This window comes from Rana temporaria, chromosome 4 (genome assembly GCF_905171775.1).
Source record: "Rana temporaria chromosome 4, aRanTem1.1, whole genome shotgun sequence".
Lineage (NCBI taxonomy): Eukaryota > Metazoa > Chordata > Amphibia > Anura > Ranidae > Rana > Rana temporaria.
In genome coordinates, this window is record NC_053492.1 from 297,103,615 (window position 1) to 297,116,162 (window position 12,548).

The following is a 12,548-nucleotide window of genomic DNA, read 5'->3' on the forward strand; positions in this document are numbered from 1 at the left end:
GGGAACACCAATGACGGGGGTGGCACTATTCCGTCGGCGAGGAGGAGAGAGGCGGACGTGCCTGGTCACATGAGCGCCGCTGTATTCTCATGAGAATGCAGCGGCGTCGCTGGCTTGTACACGGATTCTAACATTGGGATGGAGGCTGGACTGGCAGGGAGAAGGGTGCGCGTCGTTAGACCAACTAATCGATGATGAAAATCGTTAACAACGATTTTTATTATCGGTTTTATCGATTAATCGCTTCAGCCCTGAAGTGGACGTTGCATCTAAAATGCAGTCAACTTTTTTAGTGCCCCCCTCTGCATTTTTCTAAAATACAGAATTAATATTTAAAGCGGTTCCCTCCCCCCCCCCCCCCCTTAAATAAAAAAGATTTAATACTCGCCTAGTCTGTGCAATGGTGTTGTACAATTTGGTCCCTTACCTACTTTTCTGGGGTTCCCCTCCTGCGCTCTTTTCTTCTTCTCTTTTCCCAGTGCCGCCTCAGCAAGATGTGTTCTGGAGGGGCACCTGTAGGGGTGCGCTCCTGAGCCAGGCTGTGTGTCCATGCAACAATGGGCAATACAACTACTGGGGTATGAGTGCTCAACCTGAGGCAGAGGCATGATAGGACTTGGAGTTTCACTACAGCTGGAGGGCCAAAGGTTGAGCACCCATAACAATATTTTACCTTAAAGTGGATGTAAACCCAAAAAAAAATGTTTTTTTGTTTTGCTGTCACAATGTAGCGTATAAGATTCCCTATCATCTGTGCCCAGTATTGCCACACAGAGTTAATCCTCTTTTAATGTTCAGTGAAAATTAACAGAATTCCAGATAAAAACTTGCCAAATTATAAAGTCGGTTTCTCTGTTCTTGCTTTGTGTTACAGATTATTTACATATCTAGAGCTTGGACATGTTTATTATATGTTATGTTATGTTTATCATAATATAAGGTGATCCAAAGTTCATTGTATATTACCAGGATATGTAAATAACCTGTAACACAAAGCAAGAACAGAGAAACGGACTTTATAATTTGGCAAGTTTTTATCTGGAATTCTGTTAATTTTCACTGAACATTAAAAGAGGATTGCTCAGCGCTGGATTAACTCTGTGTGGCAAGACTGGGCACATATGATAGGAAATCTTATACTCTACATTGTGACATCAAAATTTGATTTAATGTTTTGTTAAACCCAGGACCCTGCATTCGCTATATCTGGTCTTCCACAGTACCCAGAACATGGAAATTAGCATGTGTATAGAGTAGTCTGATTGGTTTTACTGTCAGGGTTTAGTAACATTTCCCCTTCACACTGGAGCATTTTTACAGCGTTTTAGTATTAAAAATGGCGCTCTTAAAACGCTCTCAATGGACCTTTTCACACTGAGGCGTTGCGCTGGCCGGTCATTGAGAAGTCCTGCAAGCAGCATCTTTGGAGCAGCTTTTGGGCGTTGAAAAACTGCTCCAAAAAACGCCCCTCTTCGTTGAAATGTATTGTTAGCGCGATAGCGTCTATAATCCTCTCTGAGCTGTAGAAAAGTCTCATGCGCTCCCAAAAAACGTAAACATGCAAGCAAAAAAAAGAGCATCTACAACAGCAGGACTGAAATTGCTCATGCTTCAATAACTCTGTTAAAATGCCTGCAGCATTGCGTTAATTTTGCCGCTATCGCCCTAAAAACGTGGTAATAGCACTAAAGGCGTGAAAGGGCTCTAGAGGGGGGTGTGTGTGTGTGTGTGTGTGTGTGTGTGTGTGTGTGTGTGTTTCTTTTTTTTCTTTTTACTATTATTACTCTCTGGCTTTTAGCAAGTGGAAGGTGCCGGGCACTTAAAGCGGAGGTCCACACAAAAATGGGTTTTTGCACCCACTTCCGGGCATAGACCCTGCATTTTCTGCGGGAGTCTACACCGCGTCTGGTGCCCCCTGCTGTATTCTGGGAGACACACGGGTCCCAGAAGACAGCAGGGACTAGTGGCATTGTGCAGCGCGAGTTGCACATGCATAGTAGGGAACCAGGAAGTGAAGCCGCAAGGCTTCATTTTCTGATTCCCGTTTTGAAAATGTCAGCACGGCTTCGGGTGCCGACATTGCGGGCGCGCTGGACAGGTTAGTGTCCTTGTTTTAAAAGTCGGCAGCTGCTGACTTTAAAAAAAAAAATTGGCAGACCTCCGCTTTAAGTTGATTCTACACTAGTAGAATTTAGTTGGAAATGTTTTTCTTTTAAGAAACTTTGTTCCATTTTCCAATTGTTAGTGGGGGTCAAATCGACTTTCATTTTCGACTGCATTGAAGAGACCATTCAAAGGCGCAGCATGAAAAATTGTGTTAAAAGCAAACAAAATTTTGAAGTACTTTTGTATGACATTCGTCCAGTCTTTGACTATACAAAGAATATTTGTACAAGTGTTTATTGGAAAATCTGCTAATGTATAGCCAACATTAAATAGTGGGTCATGCACATAGTGCTGTGCATTCTATGCCTTTTTATTAAAGTGGTTCTAAAGTCTAACTTTTTACCTTGTGCATTCCCTGCATTCAGGTAAAAAATAAAATGGCCCACTAACTAACTGTTCCATGCTTTCCCTCACCTCCTTTGTTCTGGTGCCCACACGGTCACAAGGTATAAATGGGGCAGTTTGTACTGTTCAGTTCATGCCATTGTTCACCAGCTGAGTTGGTGGGCCCTGAAAATAGGACATGCTGCATTTTTACACAGTGCGTGCCAACTCACTGCATTGCATAGAAATTGCTGCTTTTTTTTTTTTTTTTTTTTTAAATTTCAAGGAAGTTATAAAGAGTGTAAACATTGCAATGATTTGAAACAATGCGTTGCATTACCCCTACACAATGCATATGTGAGAATGCATTGAGAGAATTAGCATGCTCACTGGTATTAATGGGGCCCCAAAAGGTTTACCATTACTTGGTGACCATTACTAATTGCTCTAACACCGTTTTTTATAGTTTCCTATTTAAAATGTAATGTTAACAGCATGTTATATAATCAAAAATATTTCTGTTAGTTATTTGTAAGCATAAACAAAGACTAATTATATACCGTATATGTAGTATAAACACACCCAAGCATCAGAATGTGCGGTTTATACATAGCATTGCAACACCTGGTTACATTCAGCATCATCCAACAAACTCTTTGGGAGTGGTTTGGAAGGAGATGACAGGAAAACCGATGCTGAATGCCCATGGAACTTTATATTTAAATGGATAAAATGCATCACAAATCTTAACATCTTTTTGTTAACATCAGTTCACTTCATCAGGACTGGATGCTACTGACAGGGTATCTATACAATGAAAGTTTAACAAATGGGAGTAATAATAGTAATAATACAATCATAAATTCATCCACCTGAGGAGGATACTTTTTCCCTCATGGCAGGTTGGAAAAGTTATATACTTACAAATAGAGGTCGACCGATATATCGGCAGGCCGATATTTGGCCGTTTTGGAGAAATCGGCATCGGCCGATTTTCATCCAAATTAGGCCGATATTTAACATGGCCGCTAGCAGTGCCACGGCTCCGGAGCTAGGCCTAGCTTGCCAGTGTCACCTGTTAGTGCCATCTGCCAATCAGTGCCATCTGCTAGTACCATCTTTCAGTGCCACCTGCCAATCAGTGCCTTCTGATGGTGACATCCAGTGCCACAAAAAAAAAATCGCCCTAAAATATCGGGCGCAAAAATCGGCATTATATATCAGCCATTGGCCGCCCTGATTTCGAAATATCGGCATCGGCCAGAGGAAAAACTTATATCGGTCGACCTCTACTTACTAATCATCTTTAAAAGGAAATGAAGAGCCCAAAAACTTTTTGGGCGGTAACCACCGAAGGGTGTCTGTACCGAGAGCTTTGGGAAGAGCCGACATCACTTCGGCCTTATACCCACGGGGCACCGAAACATCGAATTTTCTATCATTTATTTTGTATTGATGCAAATCGCACCGCAAAGTATCGGTACTCGTTATTGGTGAGTACTTGACCGAAAGAATCGTCACTCGCGGTTATAAAAACAGTATCGGTGTAACCCTAGTAGCCAATCGGCTTTTAATTTCAGCTAGTTCAACTAAGCTTTTGATGAAATATATCTGGAATCTGATTGGTTTCTGTGCAGAGATGCACCAGACTTTGTACTAGTTTTAGTACTCAACCCCTATGTGTCTGAATGTGTTCAGCTTTCAAAGTCTTTGCCATGGTCTGTCTGTCTTAACCACTTAAGCCCCGGACCAATATGCTGCTAAATGCCCAAAGGCGTTTTTTACAATTCGGCACTGCGTCGCTTTAACAGACAATTGCGCGGTCGTGCGACGTGGCTCCCAAACAAAATTGGCGTCCTTTTTTTCCCCACAAATAGAGCTTTCTTTTGGTGGTATTTGAACACCTCTGCGGTTTTTATTTTTTGCGCTATAAACAAAAATAGAGCGACAATTTTGAAAAAAATGCAATATTTTTTACTTTTTGCTATAATAAATATCCCCCAAAAACATAAATAAAAACATTTTTCCCCCTCAGTTTAGGCCGATACGTATTCTTCTTCCTATTTTTGGTAAAAAAAATCGCAAAAAGGGTTTATCGATTTGGTTTGCGCAAAATGTATAGCGTTTACAAAATAGGGGATATTTTTTTTTTTTGCATTTTTATACATTTTTTTTTTTTTACTACTATTGGCGGCGATCAGCGATTTTTTTTTTTTTTTTTTTTTTTTTTTTTTTTTTTTTTTTCGTGACTGCGACATTATGGCGGACACTTCGGACAATTTTGACACATTTTTGGGACCATTGTCACTTTCACAGCAAAAAATGCATTTAAATTGCATTGTTTATTGTGAAAATGACAGTTGCAGTTTGGGAGTTAACCGCAGGGGGCTCTGTAGGAGTTGGGGTTCACCTAGTGTGTGTTTACAACTGTAGGGGGGTGTGGCTGTAGGGCTGACATCATCGATCGAGTCTCCCTATAAAAAGGATCACTCGATTGATACGCCACCACAGTGAAGCACGGGGGAGCCGTGTTTACACACGGCTCTCCCCGTTCTTCAGCTCCGGGGAGCGATCGCGACGGAGCGTCAATAAACAAATAGCCGCGTTGTCGTCCCGGATCGCTCCCCGCGGGAATCCGCCCGCAGCGGGGGCGGGGGGTCCCGATCTGACCCCCCACCCGCTAGAAGGCAAGGACGTGTATATATACACCCTTCTGCCTGTCCGTGCCATTTTGCGGACATAAATAGTCGTGCGGCGGGCGTTAAGGGGTTAACAACCAAACAGTTAATCATCGCCACAATGCTAATAAATTACTCCTATAAAGACATGAAAAAATCAAATGTACCCCTCTGAGTGTCTACACAGCTGCTGACACTTGGTGATACACTACACCTTTTGCAATATTTTGTGAAAATAGTGCATCTCTGCGTATCTAAATCTTATATAAACAAATAATTAGACATTCCATAAAACAATTTATGAAAAATAAACAAAACGGTTCATATGTAGGTTTCCAAAGCTGTCACCGATGTGTAAAATCGTATTTACCTACATATAAAAATCATAATCAGAGACCCTAGAGAATACAATGGTGGTCATTGCAACATTTTATCTTGCACGGTATTTGCGCAGCAATTTTTCAAATGTTAAAGCAGTTTCATGCTTTAAAATAAATTAAAACAGTAAAGTTAGCCCATTTTTTTTGCATAATGTGAAAGATGAAGTTACGCTGAGTAAATAGATACCTAACATGTCACGCTTCAAAATTGCACACTCGTGGAATGGCGCCAAACTTTGGTACTTACAAATCCCCATAGGCGACGCTTTAATTTTTTTTTTTACTGGTTACATGTTTTGAGTTAGAGGAGGTCTAGGGCTCGAAATTTTGCTCTCGCTCTAACGTTCGCGGCGACACCACACACCGTTTTCATATGTGGGCGGAACTTGCGTACAGTGGGGATCGAAAGTTTGGGCACCCCAGGTAAAAATTTGTATTAATGTGCATAACGAAGCCAAGGAAAGATGGAAAAATCTCCAAATTACAGATTAGACATTCTTGTATGTCAAAAAAAGTTAGATTTTATTTCCATCATTTACACTTTCAAAATTACAGAAATCAAAAAAATGGCGTCTGCAAAAATTTGGGCACCCTGCAGAGTTAATATCTTGTGCTGCCCCCTTTGGCAAGTATCGCAGCTTGTAAACGCTTTTTGTAGCCAGCCAAGAGTCTTTCAATTTTTGTTTGAGGTATCTTTGCCCATTCTTCCTTACAAAAGTCTTCCAGTTCTTTGAGATTTCTGGGCTGTCTGTCACACACTGCTCTTTTAAGGTCTATCTAGAGATTTTCAATTATGTTGAGGTCAGGAGATTGTGAAGGCCATGGCAAAACTTTCAGTTTACGCCTCTTGATGTAATCCCCCGTGGATTTTGAGGTGTGTTTAGGATCATTATTCATTTGTAGAAGCCATCCTCTCTTTAACTTCAGCATTTTCACAGATGGAATCAAGTTACCATCCAAAATTTGCTGAAATTTTAATGAATCCATTTTTCCTTCTACTCGTGAAATGTTCCCTGTGCCACTGGCTGCAATACAACCCCAAAGCATGATTGATCCAACCCCATGCTTAACAGTTGGACAGAGGTTCTTTTTTTTTAATTCTGTGCCCTTTCTTCTCCAAACGTACCTTTGCTCATTCCGGCCAAAAAGTTATATTTTAACCTCATCGGTCCACAGAACTTGTTTCCAAAATGCATCAGGCTTGTCTATATGTTCAAACGCTGATTTTTGTGGTGAGGACGTAGAAGAGGTTTTCTTCTGATGACTCTTCCATGAAGACCATATTTGTACAAGTATCTCTTTATAGTGGAATAGTGTACCACAACTCCAGTGTCTGCCAGATCTTTCTGGAGGGATCGTGCAGTCAAACGTGGGTTTTGAATTGCTTTTCTCACAATCCTGCGAGCTGTTCTGTCTGATATTTTTCTTGGTCTTCCAGATCTTGCTTTAACTTCCACTGTTCCTGATGACTGCCATTTCTCAATTACATTCCGAACAGAGGATATTGACATCTGAAAACACTTTGCTATCTTCTTATAGCCTTCTCCAGCTTTGTGAGCGTCAACTATTTTCACTTTCAGTTTTCTAGACAACTGCTTAGAAGAACCCATGGTGCTGATTGTTGGGGCAAGGTCAGATGAGTCTGGGCATTTAAAACCTTTGAGATTGACATCACCTGGTCTTCCCAGACGATGAGAACAATCCATGACACTGGCAGGTCTCAGCTTTGCAAAGAGGGCAGTGCATGCTATAAATTCTGCAGGGTGGCCAAACTTTTGCAGATGCCATTTTTTTGTTTTCTATCATTTTGAAAGTGTAAATGATGGAAATAAAATCTAACTTTTTTTGACATATTATAAGAATGTCTACTCTGTAATTTGATGCCTTTTGGAGATTTTTCCATCTTTCCTTGGCTTTGTTATGCGCATTAATACACATTTTTACGTGGGGTGCCCAAACTTTCGATCCCCACTGTATGCGTTCGCTTCTGCGTGTGAGGACAGGGGCACTTAGAAAAAAAAAAAAAAGATGTTATTGTTAATTTTGCTAATTATTTTTTAATTTTGGCACTATAAAAATATAATTTTTGATCACTTTTAATGTCATCCCTTGTAATAGGAATATGGCATGACAGGACCTCTTTACAGTGAGATACAGGGTCAAAAAGACCCCACATCTCACCACTAGGCTGGGAAGCCTAAAAAAAACAAAACAAACATCATTCGGATATACCACCACAAAGTACAGGACGTCATTAGACGTACTCTGGACGCCAAGTGGTTAAATGGATCCAATATTCAGTGTACACCACCACCTGCTAAAATGCCTGCTCACCTCAAGGATGAGTATAAAACTCATAGACAGATCACTCCTCGTGTCCACCACGATCAATCTACTTTAGGAATTACTACCATTGGTACAGTCCCCAGATTGCACCTCTGTGTGGGTAATCAATGTTTGAATTGTCTCCACACACCACCTTCCTCCACTCGCTTTTCAATAATCAATTCCACTTATATTTCCATTTTTTTTTTTTTTTTTTAAAGCACCCGGCATGACAAAGGCATAATGAGCTAGTATGCATAGCAAATATCTCTTAAACCGTGTAGGTTTAGGAGATATTTGTTGCACCTACAGGTAAGCCTTAACCTCTTGACCACTGGGCACTTAAACCCCCTTCCTGACCAGACCAATTTTCAGCTTTCGGTGCTCTCACAATTTGAATGACAATTACTCCGTCATACAACATTGTACCCATTTGAAAATTTTGTCCTTTTTTTCACACAAATAGAGCTTTCTTTTGGTGGTATTAGATCACCTCTGGGTTTTTTATTTTTTGCGCTATAAAAGAAAAACGACCGAAAATTCTGTAAAAAAACAAAAAACAAACTTGTTTCTGTCATATTCGCAGGTTATTTCTCACACACAGCATATGCATACCACAAATGACACCCCAAAACACATTCTGCTATTCCTCCCGAGTATGGCGATACCCCATGTGTGCAACTTTTACACGGCGTGGCCACATACAGAGGCCCAACATGCAGGGAGCGCCATCAGGCGTTCTGGAACACCCAGGCCAATTCTGACATTTCTCTCCTACATGGAAAAATCACAATTTATTTGCTAGAAAATTACATAGAACCCCAAAACATTATATATGCGGAGTATTGGGGTATTGCGGAGTATTGGGGTATTGCGGAGTATTGGGGTATTGCGGAGTATTGGGGTATTGCGGAGTATTGGGGTATTGCGGAGTATTGGGGTATTGCAGAGTATTGGGGTATTGCAGGGTATTGGGGTATTGCAGGGTATTGGGGTATTGCAGGGTATTGGGGTATTGCAGGGTATTGGGGTATTGCAGGGTATTGGGGTATTGCAGGGTATTGGGGTATTGCAGGGTATTGGGGTATTGCAGGGTATTGGGGTATTGCAGGGTATTGGGGTATTGCAGGGTATTGGGGTATTGCAGGGTATTGGGGTATTGCAGGGTATTGGGGTATTGCAGGGTATTGGGGTATTGCAGGGTATTGGGGTATTGCAGGGTATTGGGGTATTGCAGGGTATTGGGGTATTGCAGGGTATTGGGGTATTGCAGGGTATTGGGGTATTGCAGGGTATTGGGGTATTGCAGGGTATTGGGGTATTGCAGGGTATTGGGGTATTGCAGGGTATTGGGGTATTGCAGGGTATTGGGGTATTGCAGGGTATTGGGGTATTGCAGGGTATTGGGGTATTGCAGGGTATTGGGGTATTGCAGGGTATTGGGGTATTGCAGGGTATTGGGGTATTGCAGGGTATTGGGGTATTGCAGGGTATTGGGGTATTGCAGGGTATTGGGGTATTGCAGGGTATTGGGGTATTGCAGGGTATTGGGGTATTGCAGGGTATTGGGGTATTGCAGGGTATTGGGGTATTGCAGGGTATTGGGGTATTGCAGGGTATTGGGGTATTGCAGGGTATTGGGGTATTGCAGGGTATTGGGGTATTGCAGGGTATTGGGGTATTGCAGGGTATTGGGGTATTGCAGGGTATTGGGGTATTGCAGGGTATTGGGGGGTATTGCAGGGTATTGGGGGGTATTGCAGGGTATTGGGGGGTATTGCGGGGTATTGGGGGGTATTGCGGGGTATTGGGGGGTATTGGGGGGTATTGGGGGGGTATTGGGGGGTATTGGGGGGTATTGCAGGGTATTGGGGGGTATTGCAGGGTATTGGGGGGTATTGCGGGGTATTGGGGGGTATTGCGGGGTATTGGGGGGTATTGCGGGGTATTGGGGGGTATTGCGGGGTATTGCGGGGTATTGGGGGGTATTGCGGGGTATTGGGGGGTATTGCGGGGTATTGGGGGGTATTGCGGGGTATTGGGGGGTATTGCGGGGTATTGGGGGGTATTGCGGGGTATTGGGGGGTATTGGGGGGTATTGCGGGGTATTGGGGGGTATTGCGGGGTATTGGGGGGTATTGGGGGGTATTGGGGGGTATTGGGGGGGTATTGGGGGGGTATTGGGGGGTATTGGGGGGTATTGCAGGGTATTGGGGGGTATTGCGGGGTATTGGGGGGTATTGCGGGGTATTGGGGGGTATTGCGGGGTATTGGGGGGTATTGCGGGGTATTGGGGGGTATTGCGGGGTATTGGGGGGTATTGGGGGGTATTGCGGGGTATTGGGGGGTATTGCGGGGTATTGGGGGGTATTGCGGGGTATTGGGGGGTATTGCGGGGTATTGGGGGGTATTGCGGGGTATTGGGGGGTATTGGGGGGTATTGGGGGGTATTGGGGGGTATTGGGGGGTATTGCGGGGTATTGGGGGGTATTGCGGGGTATTGGGGGGTATTGGGGGGTATTGCAGAGTATTGCGGGGTATTGCAGAGTATTGCGGGGTATTGCAGAGTATTGCGGGGTATTGCAGGGTATTGCAGAGTATGGCAGAGTATTGCGCAGGGTATGGCAGAGTATCGGGGTATGGCAGAGTATGGCAGAGTATGGCAGAGCTGGGAGGGATGGCTGGATCTGTGACTGCAGTTGTCACAGATCCAGATCCAGCCACAGCACTGCTGACACCACGCGCTCCCCCCCTCCTCTCCTCTCCTCTCGCACTGTACCGAACGGTACAGAGAGGAGAGGGAGGAACCGGCGTCATCAAATGACGCCGGTTTGTTTACAAGTGATCGCTCCGTCATTTGACGGAGCGATCACGTGGTAAACAGCCGCGATTCGCGGCAATTTACCGTGATCCGTGATGCGCCGGGTCTTCTAGACCCGGCGTGCACGAGGACGTCCCAGGGACGTCCTGTCACAGTAACTCGACCGCGCTGTAGCAGTATTTTTGCTATAGCGCGGTCGGCAAGTGGTTAATCTAGGCTTACCTGTAGGTTAAAGTGGTCTTTAAGGGTTTACAACCACTTTATGGACATGAAACAAAAAACACAAGTACCATAGTGTTCTCTGCTTTTAAATTTATTAAAAAAGCCCCCCTAAAAAGTTGCACTTCCAAGAAATAACAATAAAAACAGCATGTTTTAAATCACCAGCTCATTCCCTGCAGATCTAGACTCACGGTGCTTCGTCTGACATCAGATTCGACTCCTCCACTCTAAACGCATATCGGCCTCTCATTGGCCTTCATCAGTAGATGGGTCGAATTAGGTTGAACCTTGTATAATTAAATGTTGCCTAGCTAGGCGACCCTTCAGGTATCGCCACAGCCATCTACGGTGATGAGGATACTCCCTCTTCCTGTATACTACGGAGCTCACATTCATGGAGCTGGAGAGTGTGCCACCCAGATCTGCATACCTGCAAGGCGCTCTCACTGAATCTCATCGCTGACCTCTGTGGTAATGTCCCGTTACAATCTAATCTCCACATGAGTGCACGATGTATAGCCATATACATATACACACAATAAAAAACAAGTTAAAAATAAAATTGAATTTAAAAGATGTTCCTATTTATATCTTTATCTACGGGGACAAACTAATTGTTTATTAGGACCCCTTCGGCCATTCATTAAAAAAAATGGACAGACCCCGGATGCCTGTGGTGATGCCTGAAGGGTTGCCTAGGCAACATTTAGGTATATAAGGTTCGACCCACCCATCTACCAATGAGAGGCTGATATGCGTTTAGAGGGGAGGAGTCGAATCTGTGATGTCAGGCGAAGCACAGCGAGTCTAGATCTGTGGTGAATGAGCTGGTGATTTGATACATGTTGTTTTTATTGTTTCTTGTAAGTGTTTTTTATTTTCCATAAATTGTTTTATGGAATGTATAACTTATTTGTTTATATACGATTTATAGATGGGCAGAGCTGCACTATTTTCACAAAGTTTAATGTAGGAGTTTCATGTTTCAGTATTTATAGGGAATACTGTGTTGTCTCATGCGAAAGCCCAGCACTAGGTGTGCATTTGTTGACTTTTCCTTCAGACTTGGGCCTTCTTCACACGTCCCTTTAGCCAAATACACCAGATTCCAGTGTATGCAGCTAAACTGCCGTGTGAGGGACAGGTGTCCGAGCCTGGACATGCATGACTCCATGCTTAAACATTCTTTCCTAAGCATAGGTAACTACTTAGTGTGCCTCTACATGAGAACAGCAATGGCTGCTGTCAATACTTTGTACAGGCTGAGCGGCTTCCGCCATTTGCATCTACCTGTTATTCCAGCTGCAAGAAGCTGCTGATTTCTTGCTGCTGGAATCCAGTGTATGCAGACAAATGAGAAAAGAAATGACTATACATCCAAAGATTTCAAAAAGTGTATTTTTAATGCAGTCAAAATACACCAGGGACACCAGGTGTTGGTCACTTAGACGCGTTTCACACATCTGATCTGTGCTTAATCATTACCAAATGATTAAGCACATTTCTTATTTTTCTCAAGTTTTTACAGAGGCAGGCCGGTGCTAGCACTCCTACTTGGTTCCAATCAAGGTATTGCATACACTTGGAGCAGCGCGGATTCCTTTTCTTTTGATTATGCAGTTAAATGGCCAT

At 43.3% G+C, this 12,548-nt stretch overlaps 1 protein-coding gene across 1 annotated transcript in view; it reads left to right on the forward strand.

Annotated features, from left to right (window-relative positions):
- Positions 1-12,548, forward strand: part of LOC120937346 (vacuolar protein 8-like) — a gene marked incomplete in the record, with an annotated part of 68,156 nt that overhangs the window by 13,568 nt on the left and 42,040 nt on the right.